The sequence below is a fragment of the Moschus berezovskii genome, chromosome 2 (assembly GCF_049115385.1).
Source record: "Moschus berezovskii isolate FMDL1 chromosome 2, NW_MosBer_1.0, whole genome shotgun sequence".
Lineage (NCBI taxonomy): Eukaryota > Metazoa > Chordata > Mammalia > Artiodactyla > Moschidae > Moschus > Moschus berezovskii.
In genome coordinates, this window is record NC_142461.1 from 101731172 (window position 1) to 101758093 (window position 26922).

At 35.3% G+C, this 26922-nt stretch overlaps 1 protein-coding gene across 19 annotated transcripts in view; it reads right to left on the reverse strand.

Annotated features, from left to right (window-relative positions):
* BAZ2B (bromodomain adjacent to zinc finger domain 2B) overlaps nt 1-26922 on the reverse strand; it is a 418491-nt gene that overhangs the window by 196484 nt on the left and 195085 nt on the right. Inside the window, exon 1 of one of the 19 annotated variants that reach the window (XM_055397434.2) lies at nt 11872-12398. The exons of 17 other annotated variants lie outside the window; for them this stretch is intronic. The gene's annotated coding sequence lies outside the window, so the exon portion shown is untranslated. Of the gene's footprint in view, nt 1-11753; nt 12399-26922 lie in introns of those variants that run through there. One more of the 19 variants, XM_055397432.2, reaches the window with a different exon arrangement.

Sequence of the window (26922 nt, forward strand, 5' to 3'; positions counted from 1 at the left end):
AGTCCCCTTCTCCTCTTGCCTTCAATCTTTCCAGCATCAGGGTCTTTTCCACCAAGTCAGTTCTTTGTATCAGGTGGCCAAAGTACTGGAGTTTCAGCTTCAGCATCAGTCCTTCCAATAAATATTCAGGACTGATTTCCTTTATGATTGACTGGTTTCATCTCCTTGCAGTCCAAGGGACTCTCAACAGTCCTCTCCAATGCCACGGCTCAAAAGCATCAATTTTTCAGCACTCAGCTTTCTTTATAGTCCAACTCTCATATCCATACATGACTACTGGAGAAACCATAGCCTTGACTAGATGGACCTTTGTCAGCAAAGTAATGTCTCTGCTTTCTAATATGCTGTCTAGGTTGGTTATAGCTTTTCTTCCAAGGAGCAAGCATCATATAACTTCCTAGCTGCAGTCACCATCTGCAGTGATTTTGAAGCCACAAAAAATAGTCTCTCACTGTTTCCACTGTTTCCCCATCTATTTGCCATGAAGTGATGGGACCAGATGCCATGATCTTAGTACTCTCAATGTTGAATTTTAAGCCAACTTTTTCACTCTCCTCTTTCACTTTCATCAAGAGACTATTTCTTCTTTGCTTTCTGCCATAAGGGTGGTGTCATCTGCGTATCCGAGATTATTGATATTTCTCCCAGCAATCTTGATTCCAGCTTGTGCTTCATCCAGTCCATCATTTCGCATGATGTACTTTGCATGTAAGTTAAATAAGCAGGGTGACAATATATAGCCTTGACGTACTCCTTTTCCTATTTGGAACCAGTCTGTTGTTCCATGTCCGGTTCTAACTGTTGCTTCTTGACCTGCATACAGATTTCTCAGGAGGCAGGTCAGGTGGTCTGGTATTCCCATCTCTTTGAGAATTTTCCACATTTTGTTGTGATCGACATAGTCAAAGGTTTTGTACAGTCAATGAAGCAGTATCTTGCTTTTTCAATGATCCAGCAGATGTTAGCAATTTGATCTCTGGTTCCTCTGCCTTTTCTAAATCCAGCTTGAACATCTGGAAGTTCACAGTTTACGTACTGTTGAAGCCTGGGTTGGAGAATTTTGAGCATTACTTTGCATGTGAGATCAGTGCAATTGTATGGTAGTTCGAACATTCTTTGGCATTGCCTTTCTTTGGGACTGAAAATGAAAACTGAACTTATCCAGTCCTGTGATCACTGCAGAGTTTTCCAAATTTGCTGGCACATCGAGTGCAGCACTTTCACAGCATCATCTTTTAGGATTTGAAATAGCTCATCTGGAATTCCATCACCTTCCCTAGCTTTGTTCTTAGTGATGCTTTCTAAAGCTCACTTGACTTCACATTCCAGGATGTCTGGTTCAAGGGAAGTGATCACACCATCACGGTTATCTTGGTTGTGAAGATATTTTTTGTACAGTTCTTCTGTGTATTCTTTCCACCTCTTCTTATTATCTTCTGCTTCTGTTAGGTCCATACCATTGCTGTCCTTTATTGTGCCCATCTTTACATGGAATGTTCCCTTGGTATCTCTAATTTTCTTGAAGAGATCTCTAATATTTCCTATTCTATCGTTTTCTTCTATTTCTTTGCATTGATCACAAAGGAAGGCTTTCTTATCTCTTCTTGCTATTCTTTAGAACTCTGAATTCAAATGGGTATCTTTTTCCTTTTTCCTTTGCCTTGCACTTCTCGTCTTTTCTCAGCTATGTGTAAGGCCTCCTTGGACAACCATTTTGGCTTTTTGCATTTCTTTTTCTTGGGGATGGTCTTGATCCCTGTCTCCTGCACAATGTCATGAACCTCCGTCCATAGTTCATCTGGCACTCTATCAGGTCTAATCCATTGACTCTATTTGTCACTTCCACTGTATATTCGTAAGGGATTTGATTTAGATCATACCTGAATGGTCTAGTGGTTCTCCCTGCTTTCTTCAATTTAATTCTGCATTTGGCAATAAGGAGTTCATGATCTGAGCCACAGTTAGCTCCCAGTCCTGTTTTTGCTGACTGTACAGAGCTTCTTCATCTTTGGCTGCAAAGAGTGTAATCAATCTGATTTCGGTATCGACCATCTGGTGATGTCCATGTGTAGAGGCTTCTCTTGTGTTGTTGGAAGAGGGTGTTTGCTATGACCAGTGCGTTCTCTTGGCAAAACTCTAAGTAGCATACATTTGGAATACCTTCCAGTTAGATATAATTAAGGGTGATTTTACTTTATAATGCAAAAAAAGGCAACTTAAAACTAAGTATCTTAAAATTGGGCAGAAATAAACTAAATTGCACTAATTACTCACAGGAATAGCTGTACCTATCTACTTATCGCAGATGTCTTGGGATTGAGAAATAGAAATACGGTGACCATGTTTTTTAAAATATTATAACAGTGTTGGGATAACATACAACTGGAAGGTTTAATTAATTTATTAAATTCACTTTATGGGTTAGGTCTTTATATAAAACATATACATTTTCTCATGCATAACACATGGCTTTCGTTTTTGTCCTTCTTCCTTTTAAGAAACGTATATGGTATTTGCTGAAGACAATATTCATTCAGCCTAACTTTTTACATAGTATATATCTACAGTATAATAAAAGAAAAACTAATGCTCAATAAGGCAACTGCTATGGAAAACAGTTTGCCAGTTGTTCAAAAAGCTAAACATAAAATCTACCACATGAACTAGCAATTCTTCTCTGAGGCACATATATACCAGAAAAGAAAAAATTTAAAGAAGAGTCTTAAAAATCAAAAGATGAACGGACAACATACATATAATATGTATATTATATATATAATATCAGTTATTTACATATATGAGACTGAGTATTAAAGAGCAATGGAGTTGTGACACATGCTATAACATGGACGAACCTTGAAAACATAGTGAGTGAAAAAACCATGACACAGTAGGCAAAATATGTGATTTCACCTATATGAAATACCTATAATAGGCAAATCATCAAGAGAGAAAGTAGATTCAACTTTACCAGGGGGAGTGAGTAGGGGGAAATGGAGAGTTAGTGTTTAACAGTTACACAGTTTCCGTTTAGAGCTTTGAAAAAGTGTTAAAAAATAGACAGTGGTGATGTTTGCACAACATTTTGAATGTAATTAATGACAAAAAATTATAGACATAAAAGGGATTAAAATTGCAACTTTATATTTTTTACCACCACTGCAGCCAGGAAATTAAAAGACGCTTACTCCTTGGAAGGAAAGTTATGATCAACCTAGATAGCATATAAAAAAGCAGAGACATTACTTTGCCAACAAAGGTCCGTCTAGTCAAGGCTATGGTTTTTCCCGTGGTCATGTATGGATGTGAGAGTTGGACTGTGAAGAAAGCTGATTGCCGAAGAATTGATGCTTTTGAACTGTGGTGCTGGAGAAGACTCTTGAGAGTCCCTTGGACTGCAAGGAGATCCAACCAGTCCATTCTAAAGGACATCAATCCTGGGTGTTCATTGGAAGGACTGATGCTAAAGCTGAAACTCCAATACTTTGGCCTCCTCATGCGATGAGTTGACTCACTGGAAAAGACTCTGATGCTGGGAGGGATTGGGGGCGAGAGGAGAAGGGGATGACAGAGAATGAGATGGCTGGATGGCATCACCGACTCGATGGACGTGAGTTTGAGTGAACTCTGGGAGTTGGTGATGGACAGGGAGACCTGGCGTGCTGTGATTCATGGGGTCGCAAAGAGTCGGACACGACTGAGCGACTGAACTGAAAAAAAGTAATAATGTAATTTACTCAAAACTATTGGACTGTACACATTACATGGGTGAACTGCACATTGTATAAATTATATCGCAATAAAAATGCTTTCACAATTAATGTTTGAAGTCCTTTCTTCAATGTCTGAAGCTTAGGGCCCTTTTCCTTAAAGGTGCCTTCTCTGGTCATTCTATAATCTTTTCTAATTACCAACTCATAGTATATTTTATTTGTTTATATCACTCAATTAGCAATTAATTTCATCCTGCTTTTTAAAACAATCTCTGGTGTTTTAAAATTATTATTACACATTTAATATTTGATTATGCTTTGTTTACAAAACAAGGGTAGTTGTTCAGATTATGAAGACTCATATTTAATCCCTATACTTTATTTTCCCCAATGAGATTAGGAGTAGCTGAAACTGTCAAATCAGAACCCAAAATCCCCGTTATCTTGAAATCATCAAAAAATATCTCAATTTTACACTTGTACATAAACATTATGCAAGAATTTCAATAAAAATTGTTAAGAGGAAAGCATTCCAGGGAAAATATAATCCAAATATTCATTCTCTGAGCAATACAGTTAATCAAGGATGTAATAGTCTTAGTTTTATAACTACTAAAAATAGGAAGCAGAATATGTTTTAAAAAATTTTATTTATTTTAATTGGAGGCTAATTACTTTACAATATTGTGGTGGTTTTTGCCATACAGTTACATGAATCAGCCATGGGTGTACATATGTTTCCCATTCTGAAACCCCCTCCCACCTCCCTCCCCATCCCATCCCTCAGGGTCATCCCAGTGCACCAGCCCTGAGCACCCTTTCTCATGCATCGAACCTGGACTGGCAATCTATTTCACATATCATAATATACATGATTCAATGCTCTTCTCTCAAATCACTCCACCCTCGCCTTCCCTTACAGAGTCCTAAAGTCTGTTCTTTACATCTGTGTCTCTTTTGCTGTCTTGCATATAGGGTCATCATTACCATCTTTCTAAATTCCATACATATGCGTTAATATACTTTTTTTTTTCCTGGTCTTTCCCTGGAATGGATTTTTTTTTTTCAATTGGAGGCTAATTATTTTACAATATTATATTGGTTGGTTTTGCCATACATTAACATGAATCCACCCCGGGTGTACATGAGTTCCCCCTCCTGAACCTCCCTCCCACCTCCCTCCTCCCTTTATCCTCCCTCTGGGTCATCCCTGCACCGCAATAATATACTGTACTGGTATTTTTCTTTCTGACTTTGCTCTGTATAATAGGCTTCAGTTTCATCCACCTCATTAGAACTGATTCAAATGTATTCTTTTTAATAGCTGAGTAATATTCCACTGTGTATATGTACCACAGCTTTCTTATCCATTTGTCTGCCGATGGACATCTAGGTTGCTTCCATGTCCTGGCTATCGTAAACAGTGCTGCGATGAACATTGGGTACACGTGTCTCTTTCAATTATGGTTTCCTTGGTGTGTATGCCCAGAAGTGGGATTGCTGGGTCATATGGCAGTTCTATTTCCAGTTTTTTAAGGAATCTCCACGTGGGTCTCCATAGTGGCTGTACTAGTTTGCATTCCCACCAACAGAGTAAGAGGGTTGCTTTTTCTCTGCACCCTCTCCAGCATTTATTGTTTGTAGACTTTTTGATAGCCATTCTGACTAGTGTGAGATGGTATCTCATTGTGGTTTTGATTTGCATTTCTCTGATGAGTGATGCTGAGCATCTTTTCATGTTTGTCATGCCACCTACATGTCTTCTTTGGAGAAATGTCTGTTTTTTTGGCCCATTTTTTGATTGGGTTATTTATTTTTCTGGAATTGAGCTGCAGGAGTTGCTTGTATATTTTTGAGATTAATTCTTTGTCAGTTGCTTCATTTGCTATTATTTCCTCCCATTCTGAAGGCTGTCTTTTCACCTTGCTTATAGTTTCCTTTGTTGTGCAAAAGCTTTTAAGTTTAATTAGGGCCCATTTGTTTATTTCTGCTTTTATTTCCATTACTCTAGGAGGTGCATCATAGAGGATCAGCAGGATACTTTTAACAGAATATTCTATTTCTATTTGACCAGTCATTTTTCTTTTTCCCCAAATAAATTAAAGATACTATCCAAAACAAAAAAAAAGGTTAAAAAGGTGAGGAATGTACATCTAACTTCTATACAAATAAATTTATGTCTAAGTAGAAATGTACAGGATATATACATTTAATCCTGAACAGAAGTAAATAAAATATGAAATTAAACAGATAACTTAGTAATAACAAAAAACGTGTTTGGGGGGCCAACCAAAATTTTGTTTACTTAAAAATTTCATTTAACGAATACAGTGATCTTCAGTTCAGTTCAGTTGCTTAGTCATGTCCGAATCTTTGCGACCCCATGAACAGCAGCACGCCAGACCTCCCTGTCCATCACCAACTCCAGAGTCCACCCAAACCCATATCCATTGAGTGGTAATGCCAGAATTTGAGGTATAATGACGAAACAGAAGGAAGACTTTAGAGAAAGGAATAGGAGAATGAATATATATAGCACTCCTTTGGAAAATTGCATAAAACCTGGAGAAATACATAGCACACTTAGAATAAAATTACATATTTACAGAACATAAATACAAAGGCTAGGTGAATTTTCTACCTATGTCCTTAGTATATGTTTAAAATGACCTTTGAGACTTACAGGCTATTTTAATCCACAGCAGGGTTTTCTTTTCTTAATTGGTACTTTTAAAAAATATGTACCATGTGTTTGCTAAAATGTTTCTTCCCTATAGAAAATCTGAATGATTTGCTCTTAAGTATATCTTTAAAAATGTATTGTAAATGTAAACAGTGTTAGCTCACATAAAATTTAAGAAATAGCCTATATTTGATCTAAAGGCAAAAGGTTTACATTTTTAAATTATGGCATCATTGCCTTAAGTGAATCTGTTTCAATGAATAATTATATTTCTATTCACTATTAAAGTAGAACAACTGATGTTCACTTTTACAGTGAAAATACTCATTGGCATCTCACAGAATATTGCTTTTCCAGTCAGAAATAATAGCTATTTATCAAATTCCCCAGAAAAGTCAATAAAGAGAAGAAAACAAAGATGGTTTCCATCAGACAAAATACATAAGTTTAAAGTCATTCTTCACTAATTTCATAGTCCTCATATCCTTACTCCAATACCCAATAGTTCCAATACTTTGGCCACCTGATGTGAAAGGCCGACTCATTAGTAAAGACCCTGAAACTGGGAAAGATTGAAGACAGGAGGAGAAGGGGATGACAGAGGATGAGATAGTTGGATGGCATCACTGACTCAATGGATATGAGTTTGAGCAAACTCTGGGAGATAGTGAAGGACAGTGAAGCCTGGCATGCTGCAGTCCATGGTGCTGCAAAGAGTCGGACACGACTGAACAACCAAAACAACATACCCTTAATCTCTGAGGTTTTATAATTTACAAATGATCATACAGGCTTGGCTTGAGATTCCCAAGGTCACAGCATACTAGAAAGAGGGATAAAGATGATGATGATAGCAGCTGTAAATTTCTAAGCACATATTAAGCACTGCACATGGGAATACGGGCGAGGAATGGAGACAGCATCTGTAATAGTGTACTGAAAGCTGTATAAGAATTCAAAAAAGACTGACAACTGATTTGACTCCATGACCAAGAACCTACAAACCCTATGTCTCAAGGGTATCATTATGCTACAATACAGAATAGCTCATGCTTTTAAGACAACTCCTTGAAACCTTAATCAAATGTTTAAAAATTTTCAAAGTAAAGATACATATTTTTTAACTTAAACATAAGAAGCATGGGAAATATAATCTAAAGACCTACATTTGAATCCAGATGCATCACCTAATATTAATGTATCAATCTCCTTCAGACTCAGTTTCTCCAAATGTAAAATGGAAATAAAATTTACCTTATAGCACAATGGTGAGAATCAATATATGTAAAAGCACCCAGTACAACTCCTGAATATAGCAGATACAGAAATATTCTGAAAATTTAACTACTTAGAATAATTTTGCTAAGACAAACAATTTTGTTACTTTTAAATGTTACTACTCTTTAGATGTTTAGATGTTACTCCAGTTTGGAAATATGTAAAGTAGAAAAGCTAAAATTCATTTAAATGTATAAAGAATGCTCTCAAAGTTCATCATAAATCACCATCAATTCATTCTTTAGCCTCATTTAAGATGATAACTCCTCAGGAAAATCTTTCCACAATCTCCACTGGCATATATCTATTAAACACATAATATCTACCATGTCTAAAACCAAACTCCTGATCTTCCACTGCATCACAAACTTGCTCCCTATGAAAACCATCCCCATCTCACAGTTGATGGCAACACCATCCTTCTAGTTGTTCAGAAAAAACCTTGAAGTCATCTTGACTTCTCTTTTCCTCATATCCCACAAACAATCCATCAGAAAACCTTTTCGGTGTACCTTAAAAACATCCAAAATTTAACTCCTACAAGCCTTATCTAAGCCACTACTTTTAATCGGATTACTCTAAGAGCCTTCTAGCTGGTGGTCAGTGCCTCCCTATAGTCCATTCTCAACATAGCAACTGGAGTGATGCTTTAAAAACATAAGCCAGATTTACTGAAAGCCCTGCAATGGCTCATGAAAGTCCCTATGGTACTCTGTAGAGCCCCAATTATCTCTGTCATATCTGCCTACTCTGGTTTCTAGCTCACTCTAACAGTCACACTGGGCTTTGTGCATTAGTCTGAACACAACAGGCATGCTTTTTCCTTGAGCCCTCTACTTGGAAGGCTCTTAAGATACCTGCATAATTAACTTCCATGATCTTTGCTCAAACATCACCCTACCCATCACCACCACAGCATTCTTACCCTTTTTCTTACCCACTTTTTCTTTCCTCCGTAATACTTGTCACCTTCAAACATGCTATGTACTTATTTTTTTGTTGTTTTTTAAAATTTTGGGTCTTTTAATTTTAAAAAATTACTTATCCATAATCTGAGAGTCATTTAAACAGCAAAACATGTATATAAATGATTACAATTTGTATTTTTCAGTCATATACATCTTCAGATCTTTTGAGTGTTCTATGAATTTTATCTAGTGAATTTCTGCACTTAGCACTACATCTGATGAAACTGGGGCTCACTTCTCGAAGAGATTTGCTAAAGATTGCCAATGCTGGACACAAACCTAGACCTGCAGAGACAAATCATCATGCATTCTGATTAGGAGGGTTCAGTCCCTTCCTTAGAGAGCCCAAAGTTTCAGCATCCACTTGAGGGTGACCCCCCTCCACTGAGGTTGCAAATTCTGATATCTACCAGCTGACCAGTCCAGTTCTTGGCAGGCTCCACAGGCCCAGATTCTCCAATGTTCTAAAAGAAACTGGAAAATGAAGAAACCTCCTAATTTTCAAATTTTGGAAACTGCTATATACTTATTTATTATGCTTACTGTTGACTCCATGTCCAATACACATTACCCAAGAGCACAGACCTTTATAAGTTTTATTTATGTTTATATCCCTAGAACAGCACCCCCAAATATATATTAAATATATAAATAAAAGGAAACATTAGATATTTCTTTATGTCACCTTTAGTATCTTGAATTTATTCCTATTATATAGGTTATCACATTGTATTGTAATAGCCTGTTATATTTTTGCCCCTTCAACTCAACTAAACTGTAAGTTTCTTGAAACAAGGTATTTATTTTGCTTTCCATTAATATCAGAGAATTTCCTTATAGTGCCTGACAGTAAGGATTCTAACATTTGATAAACTGATGAAAAAAACTTGTCTAAATCAAAGTCTTTAGCACCTTTATTATGTGCGAAATATAAACCTAATGTTTAAAGGCATGACACTGAAGACTGAGTTCTTTATGGATTCTGTTAGATTTTCTGGTCTTGCTCTGGCACTTATTAGCTAAAAGACATTGATGAAATCATTTAAATTCTCTAAAACTGTTTCCTTATCAGTAAAAGTGGGGATAATGATGGTACCTATACCTCATGCAATTATCTTGACTGTAAAATAATTTGATAATAGAATTCAGAATACGCTTCTCCAGAATACACCGCTCTGGCAATTTGACTGTTTTGAGTTAACGCACTCGAAAAACTAGCAAATAAAGAAAAACACTCTGACCTTCCTTCTTTTTCTTAAAAGCAGGAAATGGAAGTACTATATGACAGATGTCCTTCCTATACCAGAAGGAAAGTAACACTCTCACCATCCAGGACGAAAAGTTGAGACAGAGAATTCTCAACAAACAGACCTTGTTAAAATAATTCTTATCTTCCTTTAGTCTCCCCACATAGTTTAGTCACTTTCCCATAACTGCATCTCTTTGTTCAACTTAACATAAAAACAGAGTATTTCACCATTTCCTCGGTCTTCATGCCTTTTGCAGACTCTTATTTCACATAAAATTTGCATTATAAATATGTATGCTTTTTTCTCCTGTTGATCTTACACCAATTCTCAGGCCCAGCAAAATAGAACTCTAAGAGGGTAAAGGTAAAAGCTTGCCTTTCCTACCATAAATTAGCCCAGTAGTTTGCACATATTAGGCTGAATAAGTGACATCTATTATTTATTATTACAAATTAAATAGATGCACTCCTTTAAGTCCTACTTCAATAACTTGACTAAGCTAGAACAGTCATTAAATATCTTTCTTAGACTGCACCAATTACATAAATCACCAGGTTACTTAAAATATCTGTGATATGCATTTTACAAAAGAAGGTACCTTAATTCTCTCAACAAAAGTTAATTACATTATCTCAGAATATTTTAAAACTAGTTCTGAATGTTAGTTTCTATGACCATCTTCAATAGTTGCCTTCAATGTTTAACAATTTCATGGGATTTTTTATATAATCAGGATACCTAATACTAAAGTTTAAAAATAAAACATCTTACTATTTAGATGAACTCTATGGCCTATAATATATACATACCTTCTTCCCTCTACTATGAATAATCTCATTTCCAGAAATAAGACTTGAGAGAAAAAGATAAATAATTAAGTGTATTTGTGACTCTTCACTAAATCACCTCCAGGCTTTCCATTTCTCATTTCAGCCATGTATCCAACAATATGTAGAATCCTCTGGTAATGTTATATTATGGATTTAGCAAAAATAACAATTTTGTTGAAATTAAAAAGACAATTACATGGTATTTAAAGTTTACTTTCCACTATTTTACAACAGAAATAATTTGTCTATATTTCCTTGTGTACTATTTTTCTACTATATACTCAGAGTCAGTTGTCTGTCTTATAAAATCTTATGAATAATCATTTTCTTTACAGTTTGTACTACCATAAAGAAACAAAAAACACATTTTACTTAGCACACATATGAACAGTAGACAAGAAAACTAAGGTAAGCAGTTTAAATAATTGTCCCAAGAACACAGATGGAGTGACTGCCAGCTTTAGGATTAAAACTAAGCAGCTCATTATTCCCCTTCTTATATTCTGAGTACTTAATATTGTTTTTACATCACAAGGATCTCATAATTAATTTTAAAATAATTTAACTTGATAATTAAAACAATTATCAATAGTTCTAACAATATATTTAAATAGATTTATGAACTATATTAAGTAAAAATAAATTAGCTTATCCAAATATTCCCTAAAAAAATGAATCTGATTTACTACGTAAGTTGTTTTTAAAATTTTGCTTAGAGTGCCAAGAAAGTGACAGTTTAATATAATTTATCACTTCAATGTCTTTTTTAAAAGCTAAATTATTTATCCAAAATCAACAACCAGTATATGAGAAGGTTGGATTTAATACCAAACAAAAATACTTTTCATTAAAAAAAAAAAAAATTATCGAAACTTAAAACAGTACTTTCTACTCTAATTATAAACTTCAACTTCAGGATATATTTACAACAGATATATCTACTGAAAGACAATGATAAAAAGTAAAGAAAGCACCAAATACTATTGCATTTACAGGAGAAAAAGACATACAATATAACATTAACAGCTTACTGTGGAGAGTGGATTTAATCAGGAAGTAGCCATTATCCTTTCGATTCAGAGCAGTGACAGCACTCCAAAACAACAAGCCGTGATATTTTTCAGTTAAAAGGCATGAAAGAATACCTACTATTGTGTCCTAGCTTTGCTGACCCCAAAGGTCACCATATGTCTTTTATCAAAAGCTATCATGAAAACATAATCCAAGCAAGCATTTACAATGCTTTATTTGTTGAAACACCTAAAATCTACCTAACACAACCTCTCTCTCTCAGTTACTCACAAAACATGGCTGTCTTATTCAGAGATTAGCAATTATTGTAATGAGATACTGTCGGAGAGGGTCAAATAGTACTTCCTGCAGTTTACACATCTTGATTTCCTGGTAAACAAACTGAAAGGCAGGTGGAGCACTTAGATCACCAGTAAACGTGAAAGCTCACGTGACAAAACTAAGCCAGGTGAGGTTGAAGTCTCAAATAATTTTTCTTTTCTTAATTTTAATTAGTGTCAAGACATAAAGAGTTCTATTTTTCTTCCTTTTTTAAAGGAGGGTTTATTCCTGACATGCGAAGGCACACAGTTATAATAAGGAATGCTTGAGAAACAAACCTGTTTAAGCAGGTTTTAAAAATTACTGCCTGGCAGGTAAATTTAAAAACAAGGCAACGCTAGCTAACAAGGTTTTCTCTTTAAAAAAAGCAAAAAAAAATAGGATTAAGTGTTTGAAAACCTGCTAAATAAGGAATAAGTTTTTAAATTTCAACTCTTTCAACAAAAAAGATAAAGTTTCTGAGTTATAATTAAAGTCAAGCTCTTGCAAAGTAAAACTATAATTCATGTAGCAGTACAAGGAAAAAATCTCAATATATGAATCGAAACTTTACATAACTTAAAGCTATTCCCTGCATCACTTAAAATTCATATTTTAAAAAGAAAACAAAATCTAAAATATTTACCTTTAAGCATTTAAAAATATATGTTGTAAGCTTGAAATTTGTTTCTCTGTCCTTAGTTTTTCCCCCCCAAATCACTTTTTCATTCTCTGAAATTTCTAGTGTAGTTAAATGAAGACTGACTTAAATTAACTAAGAGTATAAAACAAACACACAATCCATCAAAATGATAAACCAATTCACTAATTTAAGAATATGGAGAGGTTTTTTTTTTTTAATCTACAATGTTTCATTTATGTTTAAAATCCTTTGTTCTAAGGCCCTCCATCTGTGTCCTAACCTAACACAGTATCGTTTAATTTTAATGCAAACTGTTTCACAGTAATATAATCAAGGTATTAAATTACATAACTTAAATCGGGTGTATATTTATTATATTTGCAAAATAAAACTTAATGTATTGACAAATAGAAAACAAAACAAAGTGAATACAAAATCAATGGCCACAAAAAGAACACCCAAGAAGATAAAACTAAACTATAATACAAAATATGAGAACAGGTCACATTACAAACATTTAATATGTATCATTTGAAAGGAGTACATATTTAATACTGAACAACATTAATGCTAAACATTGCTAAACAAATACTAAACAACAAGTTGCTAACCACCACCTTTACTATGATGAAACATGAAGCAAACAGCAAATTTCCAGAAAATTACGACTAAGTAGGTTAAATGTTTCAGGTGAATTTCCTGGTCCATTTAAATAATTCAAATATCCTGTTAACTACCTGGAATACAAAACATAGCCCTATTTCCTTCATAGATAATTTGAGATATATTAATAATTCTTACTAAATAGGTAGTTTTGACTATGTAATTCATATACGGAAACAAAATTTTAAATTAGAAACTTATTATTTCAATTATTTTAAAGACCCATGACTATTTTAGTTTCCCATAATGGTTTTTCCAGTGGTCATGTATGGATGGGAGAGTTGGACTACAAAGAAAGCTGATTGCCAAAGAATTGATGCTTTTGAACTGTGGTGTTGGAGAAGACTCTTGAGAGTCCCTTGGACTACAAGGAGATCCAACCAGTCCATCCTAAAGGAGATCAGTCCTGGGTGTTCATTGGAAGGACTGATGTTGAAGCTGAAACTCCAATACTTTGGCCACCTGATGCAAACAGCTGATGCACTGGAAAAGACCCTGATACTGGGAAAGATTGAGGGCAGGAGAGAGGGATAACAGAGGATGAGATGGTTGGATGGCATCCCCAACACAATGGACATGGGTTTGGGTGAACTCTGGGAGTTGGTGATGGACAGGGAGGCCTGGTGTGTTGCGGTTCATGGGGTCGCAGAGTCGGACATGACTGAGCAACTGAACTGAACTAAATGGGTCAAATTTAAAAGATAAGGAAATTAAAATACTGAAGTAAAGAAAATAAATTTGAAATTTTGTTTCATTCAAAGCAGCTTTTATCAAATGTCAGGAAATTTTGGTTTATAATTCAGTTGAAAGGCCAGGGACAAAAACCAAGGCAAACATGATACCCTTTGTGTTAGAAAAAGGCCCCCTCTGAGCTAATGTAAGAAAAAGAAACCTTTTCCTCCTCTAGATGTATTTCAACCCAACTTGTTCTTTCAGTCAGGCACTCTGTAGAGTACACTTGACACAAAGAACTAAACCTGGTAGCTCTGCACAGAGAAAAATCTTCAGAAAGGATTCCCTTGCCCCTGGAAGGTCTAGAAATCACAGAGGAGATTAGTCTTCCATGACTTAAAAAATCCACGCAAAGTGAAAGATAGGGAAGGGGACAAGAGCTCCTACTTTTATTTGCTTAAATTCTACTGGCAATAAAGAAGCTTCCCATAACTGTTTATATCCTATCTATTCTAAAATAAGATGACTTACAGACATATGATGAATAAAACAATGCTTTCAAAAAACAAATTAATATGAATAAAGGGAAGCAAGAAAGATGAAACACAATGTAAAGCTGGCACACAGAAATGCCTGTCATAAGGTCTTGCACAACCCTCAGATGTGGGTGGTTCAGCTCTGAGCTTCCTAGCAATCAAAGTAAAGCAGGAAACAAGATCACATTATAAAACTCCCACTGTGTAAAAACTTCACTTTTTCAAATAAGCACCAAGGCTTTTCCTAGTACTTAGAATCAAGAGAAAAGTCCTCATACTTTTCAGTGATGCAACACTGGACAAAACAATAATTTTCTCAAGAGTATCTTTACAGAAACTGAACAAATTTCATATGACACTCCTTTCAACCTTTCTTCAGGGCAAGCTGAAATCATAACATGATGAAAAGTTACCCAGAAAATGTGCCATCTTACTAGGAAGGTTTCTGCTATTCATCTAAGTAGAATCTTTAATAAAACACTAACAATCCCCAAGATCTTTTGTTAAATATACAGTCTACTTTCATATTTCAAATTCATATTTCATTTTCTAAATTCAGATTTATCTGTTGGATGAGTACATAAAATGGACATGCTTGATGATGGTGGTTCTGGATCAAAGAGAACACCCTGGTAGAAAGGTCTAGACACTTAGGGATCTCTTTTTAATTTAAAGCAGTTCCTTGCTTCCTCTTTAGTGATCTTCTATGATCCTGTTCAATTCAACAGCCTTGAGCCCCAGTCTCTTGATGATTTTTATTCCTCCTCAGTTTGGTATTTGTAACTGTGGTACAGAAATCTGACTTAGAGAGTCTAGATTCCTATTTTCTCAGTTAGTCTGCATCAATTTCAATTTATTATAGAGCATGAATCTTTGTATAATTTTACAGCATTTACTTTTTCTATTATTGGTGGGGGAAGACTAAAATTAATATAAAAGCAATTTCATATTTCCCATTTTAATTAACAATTAAATTAAATTAAATTTAAATTAAATTAAACAAGTTCTGCAATGGTAGCGCCTCAATATACAATATATCTGGACTGAATACTATTAAAATTTACAAGGATACAAAAAGCAGTGGGGTAAATAAATAGGAGTAAATATATTCCGTTACTTTTGGGTTGGTCTCTTCTCTGTCTTCCAAAGATGCCAAGGGTATGTGCTCTTACCTACCAGTTTGCTTATGCTGTTTCCCATTGCCTCCTTACCACACTATCAGCTTAGATTACATTACTTTCAGGAGGCCCTCTCACAGAGCTTAACTATCTGAGCCCAGAAAACCTTCTTTCTCCACAAGATTTAGCTCTACATTACTCTCCAATTATTTTAGGGATCGCCCTGACTAAATTTTAAAATTTCTTGTTTTATATTACCCATTGTGAACAATAAAATGCAAATATTTAAGTAAAAATTATCTTAGGTTGATACATTAAAAACTTCTGTACATATCTGTAACAGCTTATGCTTGTCCAACATAAAGAAGATATTTATTAGGATTGCATCAAGTGAGCCAGAGACTCAATTTTTACTATATAGGCAATTTCTAAATGATATACTATCAACTCATATTACACCAAAACTTTGGCTTTTCTATTTTCAAGCTTGACAATGGATTCTTAGTTGTGACAACTTTTGAGAACACTACTAAAAACGAAATACATTTTGTAAATCATTGTCAAACCTAAAAATGACTAAAATTAAATGACAGTTGTGTCCAGTACAGTTTGATCCATATTTGAACTCGTATAACTGCATAAGAGTCATGCAGTCTCTCCCCTGATTAAATGAACTCTTCCTATGTGGAGTCACTGAAATCTGTTATTTCTGAATTTGATATTTTATGAAAATTTAAATCTAACTATAGAAATCTAAACATATGCTTTTTGCTGTTGGAAAAGGTAGCAGTATGTACATTTTGCAAAATATGTACAACTTGCTTAGTATTTTTTTTTTGTGATAAGAAAATCAATCCTAACATTAAAAATGTTAGAGAGCATATGGTTAACATCATAATTAATTATCAGCTTAAATCAATCAAGATATATTCATTTTAAAAGTTATAGGATAATTTAAATGGTTACACTATTAACTGGCTAACAAATGTTTATTTCAGGAACAAAAGTAGGAAATATATATCTATATTATAAACTGAAACAATTTGAATAAACTTGACAACAAAAGGAAGAATATAATTCAATTTTCTTTCTTTTCCTAAAGGACAAACTGAAAAGAGTAAACTGGAAAGGGTAAAAAAAAAAGGTATATATATGTATTTTTTTCATTTATTGTAACATAATAGATACACACAGAGCATGTAAAAATACAATATTCATTTTGCTGCAGAAGAACAGACATTGCATAACAATGAGATCTGCTAATGAAATCAACCATCAACCTGGAATACATATGTATTAAACCAAGACCTCAGTGTCATTTTCTTTTTGCATCGTTTGTTCTTGCTTTCATTTTTCTTGACCTTGTCAGTATTTCTGTCCTTTAGATTTTGGAACTTTGGTAAAGCAAAATGAAGACTATAACATTATACCATATTGCTTTTTATTCGTCACATTTACTTTTAATGTAAATTCCAATTGTTCTGCTTCCACCAGCACCGTTAACGTATCTTCGGGTGGCGGGGGAGGAATCAATGGATGTTACCAGAAAAAACAAAAGAGGTTTATTTCTATACAAAATTGTTGAAGCAGGTGTGAAGAAAACTTTTATCATTTACATATATTCCATATAAAACCTTTTATAGCAATATTAGTGCTTACTTAATAAGAAATAAGAAAATAATAATATATTTTAAAGTCACTTTAGGAATAACGTAGTTTTTCCAATAGTTCCTACTACTGACAATTCTTAAGTGAAATAATAGAAGATTAATATGACAACCATGTATTTAGACAAAAATTGTAACCTTCTCCCCAAAAGCATTCTTCTGTTCTAGTCTACAAAGTTAATTACCAACATCCATTCATCAAAAATATGTAATTCTGAGAATTTTCTTTAAAATTTAGCATTTAAATTTATGATTTAGTTACTAACATTTTCTATAAAAGCCCAAAAACTAATATTTTGACAGTATATGTCTTAAGAAAAGCATTACTGGGTTCATAGCTTTTGGAGTACAAGCTATTCAACTAAATGACTGTCTCTCCTATTGTTTGTTCATTTACAGAAATTAGGTTTTCAACGCATATTTACTACAGATAAAATTAACAGCCTAAACTACTGTGGTATATCTACTAATTTATGACAATAATAGTTTTTAATTTAAAGCAGGACTTATACCGGCTAAAACATACTTCAGCCAAACAAAATTATTTCCATTTTATTTTTTATAATAACAATATCTAACATCAAACAATATCCTGCAAAATAACAAAAGTTAATAAGTATAACAGTTCTACTAAAAAAGTAAACCAAACATATATTCCCTATTAAATTTGCTGAAAGTTGCCATTGACAGTCTAATAATTCTCAAGGCTAACCATCTTAAAAATACTGAAGGATAATTTTAAACAAAGAACTACATAGTCACAAAGCAAACATTAATCCACTCACAAAGTATGTTCCTAAAAAAAAACAAAAACAAATTTCTATTAAAAATGGCAAAATATAAATCAGAATGTAGAGAAACAGTTAAATAAATGTCTATAGTAACACTGAAAATCTACTTTCACTAAGGCAAAGGATGTAATCCTAATAAAATGTAGTGATAGGCTTTGGAAAGTTATCAAGCTCATTGCTACTCCAACTGTGGTCCACAGACTGGTAACATAGAAACCACTTGTTAGAAATAATCTCAAGCACTAGTCCAGACCTACTGAATCAGAATCTTATGCACATTAAAATTTAAGAAGCCATGGTCTAGAAAATTCTTTAGCCTACCTAGCAATATGTACATCAATTTCAATAACTTCTGAAATTCTAATAATAAAAAATCCATATTAAAATTCAAAATACTCAGAAAATGTACTATTTGTCATGTACAAAGCCCATTTTCCTACTATTTGCTTAGTTATTTGAAGTTTCATATTCACATGGACTATAGATTTTTAATTTGTAGCAATACAAAATAAGTGGGCAGGAATCATATTTTGCAAGATCTTAGAAAACATTAAATAAATGGATAAAACTGAAGTATTATACAGTTTTAGTAATTATTTTAAAATACTTATGCAAAAAAATCCTTTCTTAAATAAGATCCCGAAGAAGCCCTGTATAGTAAAAAATAAATAAATAAAGAGCTGCTTCTTGGGATTCCCTGATAGCTCAGTTGGTAAAGAATCTGCCTGCAATGCAGGAGACCCCGGTTCAATCCCTGGGTTGGGAAGATCCACTGGATAAGGGATAGGCTACCCACTCCAGTATTCTTGGACTTCCCTTGTGGCTCAGCTGAAAAGAATCCACCCATGATACGGAAGTCCTGGGTTCAATCCCTGGGTTGGGAAGATCCCCTGGAGAAGGGAAAGGCTACCCACTCCAGTATTCTGGCCTGGAGAAATCCATAGACTGTATAGTCCATGGGGTCTCAAAGAGTCAGACATGACTGAGTGGCTTTCACTTTCTTTTTCACTTTCCTTGGGGCAGAGGAAGCACCCAGCAGTAGGCAGAACATCTCAACAGAACCAACTTACACATTACTCAAAATACAGTTTGAAAAACTGATTTAAGAGAATTACATAAGGGTTTAAAAGTGAGCTGAACAACTATTATGTTAATCACAAATAAACTTTACTTTTCATCAAGGCAAGCTGTAAAGATCACTATATAGAAACCCACTGTTTATTCTATACTGTTTTATTAAAGTAAGAATACTAGATAATATTACATAATTCAGCATTTTTTAATGATGAAAATTGATCTTTTCCCGAATAGGTCTAAATGGGGAACCTGGATTTAACTAATATGTTCAGTTTAGCTCAGTTCAGTCGCTCAGTCGTGTCTGACTCTCCGCTACCCCATGAATCACAGCACGCCAGGCCTCCCTGTCCATCACCAACTCCCGGAGTTCACTCAAACTCATGTCCACAGAGTCGGTGATGCCATCCAGCCATCTCATTCTCTATCGTCCCCTTCTCCTCCCGCCCCCAACCTTTCCCAGCATCAGAGTCTTTTCCAGTGAGTCAACTCGTCGCATGAGGTGGCCAAAGTATTGCAGTTTCAGCTTTAGCATCAGTCCTTCCAATGAACACCCAGGATTGATCTCCTTCAGAATGGACTGGTTGGATCTCCTTGCAGTACAAGGGACTCTCAAGAGTCTTCTCCAACACCACAGTTCAAAAGCATCAATTCTTCGATGATCAGCTTTCTTCACAGTCCAACTCTCACATCCATACATGACCACGGTGTTATCTTCAATTAAATTATTTCAGTTAATTGTTTGCCTACATTATACAGGACATTATGTTAAGTGCTATAAGGATAATACAGATGAATGGACAAAGTACTTACTCACAATGGAAACCTAAGACAAATACATGGAATACAGTATATGCCATAAAAACAATATAGTACTATAGAAGTAAAATTAACTGAGGAAAACTTCATAGAACTCTAACATCTTAAGTAGACCTTGAAAAGCATGTAGGATATTTGAAAGGAAAAGATGGCTAGGTGGAGGAACTACAGGAAAAAAGCATCCTAAGTGTAGGGAAGGGCTTCTGCGGCAGCTCAGTGGTAAAGAATCTGCCTGCCAATGCAGAAGACACGGGTTCAATTCCTGATCTGGGGAGATACCATGGAGAAAGACATGGCAACCCATTCCAGTATTCTTGCCTGGGAAATCCCATGGACAGTGTAGCCTGATGGGCTATAGTCCCTGGGGTTGAAAAAGAGTCTAGCACGACTTAGCAACTGAACAACAATAACATAGCATTACAAAAGCTTTTAATATCTATGGTTTGATTAATTAATCAATAATAAGTGAATAATCTAGTCTGGCTAGTATATAAGGCATATATAGAAAATAGTAGGAGATGTGGCTGAAAAGTTACTCTAGGACCTTTTTAGAAACAACTATGAATGTCACTTTAAGTGTTAAGTTTATTCAACACTGCCAAAGTAGTGAACTACTTGTATTAGAAATACTGACCTAGCAGTTTTAAGTAGGATGAGTTGCAGCAGAAGGAGATTTCCAAGATGGATATTAGAATAGTGTCTGTTCAAACAGTTTAGGCAAGAATAAGGGTCTGAACTAATATTGTGGCAGTAGAGTCAGAAATACGGAGATATGGAAAATGGAATATGAATATGAAATATAAGATGAATCACTTATTTTCTTACTCCTTGACTGATCAAAGAGCAAGACACAAAAAAAATTATACTGGAGATGTAAATCTATTGGACTTCAAAGCAGATTCTACATACATGAAATGTACATAGATGGAATGGGAAGGCAAAATTTAAGGAAAATCCAAAGGCTGGGAAAAATGTAGACAAGGAAATCTCTTATCCACTTATGCACTTACAGCATTAACTCATATAACCACTGTAGAAAAATATTAAGCAATATTTCATAAAATCAAAGCTGCAGGTAGTCCATTCCATGGCAATTCCACTTTCAGATATATAACCTAGAAAAATTCTCATACAGTCATATACAAAAGTATAAACTACAATATCATTTGTGTAGTGAAATTCTAGAATACAGAAGATTGTGGTGTGTTTTTATAATGAAATGTATAGTGAAGAGCCAACTCATTGGAAAAGACGCTGATGCTGGGAAAGACTGAGCGTAGGAGGAGGAGCGGGCGACAGAGGATGAGATGGTTGCATGGCATCATCGACTCAAAGGACATGAGTTTGAGTAAACTCTGGGAGACAGCGAAGAACAGGGAAGCCTGGCATGCTGCAGTCCATGGGGTCACAAAGAGTCAGACATGACTGAGCGGCTGAACAACAAAATAGCAGTTAAAATAAATAAACTAGAGCTACACATGTTAACACGGATATGTATCTTTAATATACAACCACTTGAATGATGTAAAGGTTTTCTTGGTTTGTTTATTTCTATTTATCATTTTATTTGAGATAGGACAATCAGAAATCAATCAAGAAAGGAGAAGATGGATATGTCTTATGAATGGTCAGTGAAACAAGTCTCTGGATGACACAGAAGAGGATAAGCATGAATAAAGTCTTAGGCATAGTAAGGAAGCAAACATTTTTTCTGTGTTTATTTTTTACCAGGATTGACTTACTTTATAACTGAAAGTCTGTACTTTTTTTACAACCCTCAATAATTTTACCCACCTCCCACCTCTGGCAACCACTAACCTGTTCTTTGTATTATATCTATGAGTTTGGACTTTTGTTTCTGTTTTTTTAGATCCCACATGTAAGTGAGATCATAGAGTATTTGTCTTTCTCTGTCTTATTTCATTTAGCATAACATCCTTAAACCATCCACATTGCTACAAAAGACAGCATTTCCTTCTTTAATGGCTGAAAAATACTTCATTTTATAAATATATAACACATTTTCCTTATTCATTCATCAGTGGACATTAGGCTGCTTCTATGTCTTCGATATTGTAAGTAGTGCTGCAGTGAACATGGGGGTGCAAGGCAAAACAAACGATTTCTTTATCAGAGATAAGTGGAAGAGTAGAAGAAAAACATAATTTTTTAACTATTAATTTGAAATAACTATATATTTACAGAAAGTTGCCAAAATAGTACAGTGAGATCTCATATACTCATCACTCAGGTCCCACTAACGGTTACAATGTATATAATTAAATTGTCAGTACCTACAACGTGTATGTATAGTTCTAACTCATCTTATTCCAGGTGTAAATTCATTAAACCAGCACTGCAATCAAGATATAAACCTACTCCATCACCATAAAGATCTTTTTCATGCTACTCCTTTACAGTCACACCCATATCACCCCGTGTTACCACTGCTGCTGCTGCTAAGTCACTTCAGTCGTGTCCAACTCTGTGTGACCCCATAGATGGCAGCCCACCAGGCTCCCCCGTCCCTAGTATTCTCCAGGCAAGAACACTGGAGTGGGTTGCCATTTCCTTCTCCAATGTGTGAAAGTGAAAAGTGAAAGTGAAGTCGCTCAGTCCTGTCCGACCCTTAGCGACCCCATGGACTGCAGCTACCAGGCTCCTCCATCCATGGGATTTTCTAGGCAAGAGTACTGGAGTGGCTTGCCATTGCCTTCTCCCGTGTTACCACAAATATCACAAATTTGTTCTCAATCTCTATAACTTCATCTTACATAAATGGAATTATTGAGTGGCCTTTTGAGATTGACTTTTTTTCACTAAGCTTAATGTCCTTTAGGACTTATGTATCAACAGTTGATTTTTTTTATTATTGCTGAGTAGTATTCCATGGTATGGACACACCAAACAGTATAAGACATTTTGATAGTTTCCAACTTGGTCTATTATAAATAAAGCTCCTATGAACAACCACGTACAGTCATTTTGCTGGGATAAATGCTCTGGAGTGCAGTTGCTGGGTCATGTATTAAGTATATATTTAGTTTTTTATTTTTGTTTCAAAGAAACTGCCAAATACTTTTCCAGAGTGGTTGTATGAATAAGAGCTCAATTTCTCCACATTCCTGCCAGTGGTTGACATTGTCACTAATCTTTATTTCAGCTGATCTGATAAGTGACTAATGATAGTTCACTTCTGCATTTCTCTGATGGGTAATGATGTTAAATATCTTTTTATATTCTCATTTGACATCTAGTTACCCTCTTTGGTGAAATGTTCCTTCAGGTCTTTGGTCCAGTTTTCTAATTAGACTGTTGGCATTTTTATTGTTCTGTTTTGAGAGTTTTTATATATAACCTAGATGGGAGTCCTTTGTCAGATATGTGATTTTTCAGTATTTTCTCTTAGTATATGTCTTATTTTTTCATTGTCATAACAGGTATTTTGCAAACTAAACAGTTTTAATATTTGTAAAGTCCAATTAACTAATTTTTAAGGGTTGTCCTTTTTGTGTCATGTGTAAGAATTCTTCACCAAGGTAGAACGTATAGATTTTCTCTTCTGTTTTCTTCTAAAAGTTTTACATTTATATATATAATTATTCCAAACATACTTTGAACTGGAAAAGAAGGAAACTGATAGATCTGTTTATCAGAAAGCTTTCAACTACTTTAAGTAGAGTTATTTTCCACATTTATTGGTATCCATTTAAATTATGAAGCACTTAAGATATAGATAAAGGTACAGGATATAGAGAGTGGAGTTTTACTTAATTGCTTTAAGTGCTTTGACAGAATTGTATAACAGGGTATCTCACTTAGCCAGGAAAAGCTTGAAAGTATTCTTGGACAACAGTATGTCTGTTCTAAACTTTTAAGAATGGCTACTCACAGAGGGAGGAGAAGGCAATGGCAACCCACTCCAGTCCTCTTGCCTGGAGAATCCCATGGACAGAGGAGCCTAGTAGGGGTCCATGGGGTCGCTAAGAGTCGGACACGACTGAGCGACTTCACTTTCACTCACAGAGGGAAGGCTGTGTCAGGAAGAAATGATAGCACTGAACAAAAGCAAAAGGGCTATACACACACTACCTGCTTTAAGAAAGTATAAACGGTTTCAAAGTTGGCAAATACTAATTATAGGAAATTTATGCAAAATTTAGACAGGAGACAGATTGTGAAAGATTTCACATGCCCTATAAATGAGATTAAATTTTATTCTGTATTAATGGGAAGCTGTAAAGAACAGTACTGCATAGGAACCTGGAACAATAGATCCATGAATCAGTGTAAATTGGACATGATCAAGCATGAGATGGCAAGTGGGAACATTGACAGTTTAGGAATCAGTGAACTAAAATGGAGTTGAATGGATGAATTTAATTCAGATGACCATTATATGTACAAAAAAGTCTGAAATGCAGTACTTGGAAACAATGTCAAAAACCAAAGAATGATCTCAGTTCGTTTCTAAGGCAAACCATTCAACATCACAGTAATTCAAGTCTATGCCTCAACTACTAATGCCAAAGAAGCTGAAGTTGACCAGTTCTATGAAGACCTGCAATACCTTCTAGAACTAATACCAAAAAAAGATGTCCTTTTCATTACAGGGGATTGGAATGCAAAAGGAAGAAGTCAAAAGATGCCCAGAATAATAGTCAAGTTTGGCCTTGGAGTACAAAATGAAGCAGGGCAAAGACTAACAGAGTTTTGTCAAGGCAACACTGTAGTATAGCAAACAGCCTTTTTCAACAACCCAAGAGTTGACTCCACACATGAACATCACCAGATAGTCAATACCAAAATATGATTGATTATATTCTTTGCAGCCAAAGATAGAGAAAATCTATACAGTCAGTAAAAATAAGACTTGGAACTGACTGGCTTCCTTGGCAGCTCAGACAGTAAAGAATTCATCTGCAAGGCAGAAGACCAGGGTTCAATCCCTTGGTCGGGAAGATCTCTTGCAGAAGGGAATGGCTACTCACTCCAGTATTCTTAACTGGAGAATTCCATGAACAGAGGAGCCTGGAGGGCTGCAGTCTGTGGGGTCACAAAGAGTTGGACATGACTAAGTGACTAACACACATACATTCAGTAAAAATAAGACCTGGAGCTGACTGTGGCTCAGATTATAAACTTCTGATTACAAACTTCAGGCTTAAACTGAGAAAAGCTGGGAAAGCCATTAGGCCATTCAGGTATGACCTAAATAAAATCCTTAATGATTATACAGTTGAGGTGATGAATAGATTCAAGGGATTAGATCTGATAGAGTGCCTCAGATGTGCAGATGATACCACTCTAATGGCAGAAAGTAAAGAGCAACTAAAAAGCCTCTAGATGAAGGGAAAGAGAAGAGTAAAAAAGCTGGCTTGAAGCTCAGCATTCAAAAAACTAAGATCATGGCATCCGGTCCCATAGCAAATAGATGGGGAAACAGTGGCTGACTTTATTTTTCTGGTCTCCAAAATCACTGCAGATGGTAACTGCAGCCATGAAATTAAAAGACGCTTACTCCTTGGAAGAAAAGTTATGACCAACTTAGACAGCATATTAAAAAGCAGAGACATTACTTTGCCAACAAAGGTCCATCTAGTGAAGCCTACGGTTTTTCCAGTGGTCATGTATGGATGTGAGAGTTGGACTATAAAGCAAGCTAAGCACTGAAGAATTGATGCTTTTGAACTGTGGTGTTGGAGAAGACTCTTGAGAGTCCCTTGGACTGCAAGGAGATCCAACCAGTCCATCCTAAAGGAAATCAGTCCTGGGTGTTCACTGGAAGGACTGATGTTCAAGCTGAAACTCCAATATTTTGGCCACCTCATGCAAAGAGCTGATTCTTTGGAAAAGACCCTGATGTTGGGAAAGATTGAAGGCGGGAGGAGAAGGGGATGACAGAGGATGAGATGGTTGGATGGCATCACCGACTCAATGGACATAAGTTTGGGTAAATTCCAGGAGTTGGTGATGGACAGGGAGGCCTCGCGTGCTGCGGTTCATGGGGTCGCAAAGAGTCGGACATGACTGAGCGACTGAACTGAACTGAACTGAGCTAGTTTTATCCTACAAAAAATAAAACAAAAGAAAAAAATGACTTTGAGATTTTGAAAGTTTTCAGCTATAATATTTCAAATTTTTCTTCTAATCAAAAACAATTGGAATATTGTGTAATTTTACCTTTAGAAAATGCATGGACACTACTTTGAATATTAAATTTCTCTTTAACTCTACTTTTTTAGACACTGGATTGAGGAAGACTACAAGTTGAAGTGCTGAATACAGTAACCTTGACCTTCTAAAACAAAGGGTAGTTTTCTTCCACAATGTACAGAGATTCCTTTCTATAACTTTCAGTTCAGTTCAGTTGCTCAGTTGTGTCCAACTCTTTGCGACCCCATGAATCACAGCACGCCAGGCCTCCCTGTCCATCACCAACTCCCGGAGTTCACTCAAACTCATGTTCATCGAGTCGGTGATGCCATCCAGCCATCTCATTCTCTGTCGTCCCCTTCTCCTGCTCCCAATCCCTCCCAGCATCAGTCTTTTCCAGTGAGTCAACTCTTCGCATGAGGTGGCTCTATAACTTTAGCAACTGTCAAATGCTTTAGTAAGTTTTAGTTGTGTAACGCTTCCCATTTTTCATTTTAGCCATGACTTATTACTCTTCAATATAAATCAGCTGTTCAACTGAACATACGCCACATGGTAGTATACTTTCATGGGGACCTATATTCCTCTAAAAACTGGATTTCTGACTAATGCAACAAGACTTCAAAACATCTCAGGATAAAATCTATAAAACCCTCAAATATTTTAATATGAAATGCTACTTCCAAAAGAAAGGGCTTTTAAAAATATACAAATAAGTCAACACAAAAT